This window comes from Ictidomys tridecemlineatus, chromosome 11, assembly GCF_052094955.1.
Source record: "Ictidomys tridecemlineatus isolate mIctTri1 chromosome 11, mIctTri1.hap1, whole genome shotgun sequence".
In the NCBI taxonomy this organism is placed as follows: domain Eukaryota; kingdom Metazoa; phylum Chordata; class Mammalia; order Rodentia; family Sciuridae; genus Ictidomys; species Ictidomys tridecemlineatus.
This window is the reverse complement of record NC_135487.1, coordinates 117,721,392-117,727,443: the sequence shown is the minus strand read 5'-3', so window position 1 is coordinate 117,727,443 and position 6,052 is coordinate 117,721,392. Positions and strand designations below refer to the sequence as shown.

General features: G+C 42.7%; 1 pseudogene; it reads left to right on the top strand.

Annotated features, from left to right (window-relative positions):
* Positions 1 to 56: 56 nt before the first annotated feature.
* On the top strand, positions 57 to 2,916 carry LOC144368685 (autophagy-related protein 16-1-like; annotated as a pseudogene).
* The last annotated feature ends 3,136 nt before the right edge of the window (positions 2,917 to 6,052 follow it).

The following is a 6,052-nucleotide window of genomic DNA, read 5'->3' as shown; positions in this document are numbered from 1 at the left end:
TCTGAGTGCTATAATTCTGAATGTATTGTCTCTTAATTAGAATTCATATAAGAACCATGTGTGAGTGTTGTATCTTTTTCTAATCAAATGCAAGTGTGACTATAAAGGAGTGTGGCTGATTTTTTTCTTTTTTTAAGCAGACAACAGAATTTTTCTATCAAATGAATGCTCTCCCCATTGAAAGTGGCTGTCCAGGCAGGGTGCCCACCCGTTTCTCCAGTGGCTGTGTTATTACTCAGAACTTGCTAGAGGTCTTTAAGGAATTTCTGCAAAAGCTGCAGCACCTCTTTCATTTTTTCTAGTGTCATCCTCTGACTGTGGATTTTCTGTTTCCAAAAAGCCCAGCATTTGAAAGGATAGTTTCTAATGTGGCTCATAAACTGCCTTTTAAGGCTCTTCCCCAAAGAGGAATTCCAAATACTGTCTCCAATAGTAGAGAGTTTTGTTGGGAACTAAGGATGTAACAACTTTGAGGGAGAAATGATTATTTAGGTTTCTACACTGTTATGTTTGTTTTATTTAAAAAAGACTTGGAATTAAAAAAAAAAAGAAAAAAAAAGTAAATCTCAAAAAATTACAAAATGGACATGGCATTGGGAGCAACTGTGTCTGGAGCTGATCTCTGGGGCTGCTCTCCTTCCTGTCTCCTTTGGTCCCCTTATGCTGTGGTCGCAGGCCTCCACTAGGATAGGAGTCCCTTAGGTGCTGTGGCAACATGCCACTTCTTCAGGCTTCAGTGTTGCTGGCATCTCCAGCTGACATGCCACCTTGCAGAGGAGCTGAGGTGCTGTAACTGGATGCAGAGAGAGTCTTTGGGGAGATAATCCTGCAGTTCCTGGACACAGTGGCACATGGAATGTTGACATATCCAACCAGACCTTGAAGGACAAATATGATGCCATGAAGGTCATTTTACTGTCTTTGAGGAGAACCTGAGGAAAACTACTGCAGAGAACCAGGAGCCAGTCACTAGGCAGTTGGCCAACAAGGCCCAGGAAGCCAGCCGCCTCAATGCAGAGAAGGAAAGCGACTCCAGGAGACAGCAGGCCTGGCTGCAGAAAGAGCTTGCCGAAGCCACAAAGGAACCACTGCCCATTGAACAGGATGATGACACTGAAATCATTGTGGGTGGGACAGAGCACACAGAGGAGATCTCCCCTGTGCAAGCTATCAGCAGAGCAGCTGCTAAGTGACCCTCACAGCCCCCTGGAGGTCTTCAGGATTCTATCACTAATACCTTTAGGAGATGCTCTGTCTCTCTGTTTCCACTCCCCCAAGACAATGTGAGCACTCATCCTGGCTCTGGTAAACATATGAGGGTACCAACTACTACTGCCTTATGTGTCTTTGATGCACATGATGGGGAAGTTAATCCTGTGCAGCTCAGGGCAGGTTCCCTATTACTGGCCACAGGTGAATGGAAATGTTAAGTTATGGGAAGCATTTGGAGACAAATATGAGTTCAAAGGCTCCCTATCTGGTAGTAATGCTGGAATTACAAGCATTGAATTTTTTTTTTTTGAGAGAGAGATTTTAAATATTTTTTAGGTTTTGGTGGACACAACATCTTTATTTTATTTTTATGTGGTGCTGAGGATCGAACCCAGTGCCCCATGCATGCCAGGCAAGCATGTTACCACTTGAGCCACATCCCCAGCCCCAAGCATTGAATTTTCATTTTTTCTTTTTCTATTTTTTATTGGTTCTTGTTGGTTATATATAACATTAGGATTCATTTGATAGTACTAGGGCTTACAACTTCAAATAATTTTGAAGCTGGACTGTGGATGATTATTGATTATAGCACATGCTCACAGGACATAGTGGGAAAGTGTTCCCTGCTGATTTCCTGCTGGACAATGCATGGATGTCTCAGGAAGTCATGACCTGACTCTTGAACTCTGGGATCTATGCAAGAAAGCATAAAGAGAGCATTTGCAGGATTCAGTTACAATGATGTTGTTTGCACAGAGCAATGTGTGATGAGTGGACTTTTTGACAAGAAAAGTCATTTCAGGGACATCTGGTCAGAGTGTGGTGTGAGAAATGGAGCTGTTGGGGAAGATTTTTGCTTTGGATCTAAACCCAGAAAGGACTGAACTTCTGAGCTCTTCCCATGATGACTTGCTGAAAATCATTGGTTTTCAGACAAATGCTCTCAAGCAGAGGTTCAGTGCACCTGGATTCAAGTGCAGCTCTGTACCAGAGTCTTCAGGCCTGATTGCAGTTATGTGGTAGCAGTCTTGGCCAAGGGCTCTCTCTGTTCTCTCTCTATGTCTGGATAGTGCTCACAGGGAAAGAGGAGAAGGTTCTTTCAAAACAGCACAGCTGCTCCCTTAGGCTGGATTCAGTGAGGCCCGACTGCTAAGTGAGCCAGACTTACAGTGCATGGGGAATTTCTCTAGAATTCTTTTGCTGTCAACGAGTCTCTGCCTGGGCAGGTACAGCTGGATTTGGAATGCACTGGGTATGGTTTACAGTCTTGACTCCAGTGCTCTTCTGGTCTCTCCCAGAAGCTCTTCTGTCAACACTGTGGTGTGGTGTCTCTCCAGTGTGCATGTTGTCAGTGTGAACAAAAGCAGCAAATCTATGCTAAGGGCACAGAATTGATGACCTTCAGGAGAGTAGCAGGGATGCACACAGTCCTGTCCTGTGGGCACAGGTCCTTCCAGAGAAGAGCCCATGTCATGCAACATGGTGGCCTTCCTTTGTACAGGATTTCTGAGAATTTTGACTAAGCTCTCTAATGGCTTGGAGGAAAAAATACTGAAACAGCCTGACCCTGCAAGTCACCTGGCCAAGGATCAGGCTCTTGTCTCAGTTGGTGTGGGAAACACTAGTAATTCTGATCTTCCATACCTCATTGGGGAGCCACAGGGTCCCCTCTAGCTCTTCTCACTGGATGACAGTGCCAGTGACACCCACATGTCCAGGTTTGTTCGCAGCTGTGCTGCTCCCATCCAGTTCTACCAGATGCACAGCTATGGGAGGCCATCCTTGCACGTGATTTGAGTTACCTCCCTGGCTGGGTGAGAGACGCTTAGAAACAACTGTGTAGAGCCTTCCCCACCCTTTTCCAGGTCTGAGGGCTTGTCCTTGCAGAGGCATGTCTGGCCACTGCCCTGAAGACCCAAGCATCACCCCTGACCTTGGGATGCTGCCCCCCTTCATCTTCATTGGATGATACTTTCCCTGGAAGTTTTTGTTCCCCAATAAAAGCCCACTTCCTGACATGCGCTCTCTCTCTCTCTCTCTCTCTCTCTCTCTCTCTCTCTCTCTCTTCTCTCTCTCTCTCTCTCTCTCTCTCTTTCTCTCTCACCTCTTCTGTAAACCTCGCCACCACTTTAGGTGGCTGGTGGCAGGAGCTAGGAGAAGCCATCTCAGAGCTGGTATTAAAGGTAATGAGAGTCTTGTCTCTTTAATTTTAAACTCCCTAGCAATTACTTATGAACCAAACCTTCTTTCAAGAATCAAGAAAGGCAGTCTTCAAATTACAGGGTGGGTCAAGCCCATAGAGACATTTTGATTTCTTTATTTTTATAATCTTTCTTACATCACTGCATAATGATAAACTTGCCAGAAGACAAACTTTGTCTTCACTGGTAAGTGAGCTATTCAGGACAAATAGTATAAACATGAAAAGTTTTCTGGATAGAAAAGGCACAGACAAGTAAAAGAATGTGTACAGGGTAATGACCCAGACAGAGCAATATGACAACTGTGGCAAGAAGAAGAATGAGAAGAAGCCACAGAAGATTCAATGAACAGGACTGAAGGTTTTGTTGTGCACAGAAAATTTTATAAATTCACATGACACACAGAGGACCAACAGTTACTTGCATTAATAATTTTCCTTCATTGTGTCCAAGTCCTTTAGTTTGTCCTGGTGACAATGACAGTACCTGAGCCAGGAGAAGAAAAAGAAGAGATGTCGAAGACCAGAGTTAGAGAACCCAGCCAACACCCCAAACTACAGAGAAAATAACTGAATCTAGGGAGTAAAAACAACCAGTGTGTAGGACACCACAAACAGCCTGCACCCCAAATCATACACAGTTTAGCCTTCACCACACAAGGTTCCAGGACTTCCCTCTCATTAGCATGCATATGCCACATAAAAAACCAAAAGTCGTCAGATAGATATGTCTCTATTATTTAGAACAACAACAAAAAAAATTTGATGGACAAGTATTCCAAATGAACTTAACTTCCAGTTTAAAACTTGTTAGGTATAAATTTATAAACCAATTGTGAGTATAATTTTTTATGTGCTGTCTAGTACAATGCTTTGCAATGAAACTTAAATATGTACAGAATCACACATATATAATACACATATGAATATATGTGATATATGTATATGTTAAAATATTGATCAAAGGCTGGGGTGCAGTTCAGTGGTAGAATGCTTACTTAGCACACAGAAGGACTTGAGCTCAAACTTCCTGTATTATGAAAGTTGATCAAAATGTTATGTATCACAAAAAAAGTAGTGTGGTAAGAGGAGAGCGGGTCAGAGCCAGGCTCTAGTTCAGGAATCTGGGGTCTATGAACAAGAAGAGCTGGGATGAGCCATGGTGTTACACCTTAGCTGGTACATGGGAAAACAGTGATGGGGAAGACTGTGTTAGAAGGAAATGAAGATGTGGCTCAACACCACACCCACCATGGCAGCTCCAAAAGGGGAAGGCAACAACCTGATGTATGCTTAGCAGTTCCTGCCAGCTGGGTACTGTGCTTAGCACTTCACAGATGTTTCTTACTTAAAGGCCACAATTAAAAATCCATGAAATTGTCCATTTTTATTTGACAATCGAGGTCATCATCTGAGAAATAAGTATTCAGGGCAACCAGAGAAAATAAGGACTAACATGACCCAAGAATATCTGGCATGAGAATTTCAAGGTTCAGACTTAGAGAAACCTGAGCAGAAGTGATTGAGGATATGGCCATGCAGGTGATTGGAGACGGAGAATCAATTGGTGCTCCCAAAAGGCAAAACAGAAGACACAGAGTGGAATGATGTGTCAATAGTTTGAGGAGTGGGGCCTCTGTTAACACTCAAATTAACCTAGGAATATTGAAGAGAGCCAGAGAAATTTGGTGAACATACTTATCTGAAGAGGCAGGCAAGAGATTGGGGCAGGACTGAAAGTCAACCATGTGAAATAAATGTGCCTTCCACCCAGTGCTTTCTTCACAGTCCTCGTTTCCTTAGAATCAGGAACATTTTGCCACATACTGAGGTCCCCCTAGGTGAAGAAAAGGAAGCCACTCTAGAGAGTGTGGAAGGTCTATAATAATGAGACAGAGCCTAGTGAGGTGGAAGGAAGACCAACTAAAAAGCGAAGCACTTTATTAGGTCTCTAAGCCGTGTAAACCCCAGCTTGTCTATTAAAGTCTCAGTGCCACACTTTGCCAGTTGGGTCGTGTAAACTATAAAAATATAGTAAAACCTGTCCTACTATAAATGAAATTGGAAAAAACAGGCTCCAGGAGAATATATGTCTCCCACCTATAGCCAAACTTCCATAGAATTTTTTGTTTTTGCCTTTTTATATTTTACAATAATTACATTTTTTTTTAACTTTAGAAGTTTACAGTCATATGTAGCAGTGGATTCATACATCTATGCAATTTCAGTTCATGATTTTCCCCTCTCCCTCTCTCTTTTTCCTCCCATCCTCCTTCTCCCAAATATCCTTCATCTACTCTACTAGACTTCCTTTTCCTAATATAATAATTTATATTTGATTGGTTCTTTCTACCTATGTATAAAGGTGGAGTTCCCTGTGGTATATTTATATGTGCATATAACAACTTTTTCAGAATTCCTTTTGGGGCTGGGGTTGTGGCTCAGTGAAGAGCACTTGCCTCTCATGCCCAAGTCCCTGGGTATTATCCTCAGCACCCAGTAAAAATAAATAAAGATATTGTGTCCATCTACAACTAAAAAAAAAATCATTCTTCACTGCCTCCCCTTACCCATCCCTGCACTCTGCCTCACAATCTTCTTCATTACTGTTCTTTCCTTTATGTGTAAAATATCCTT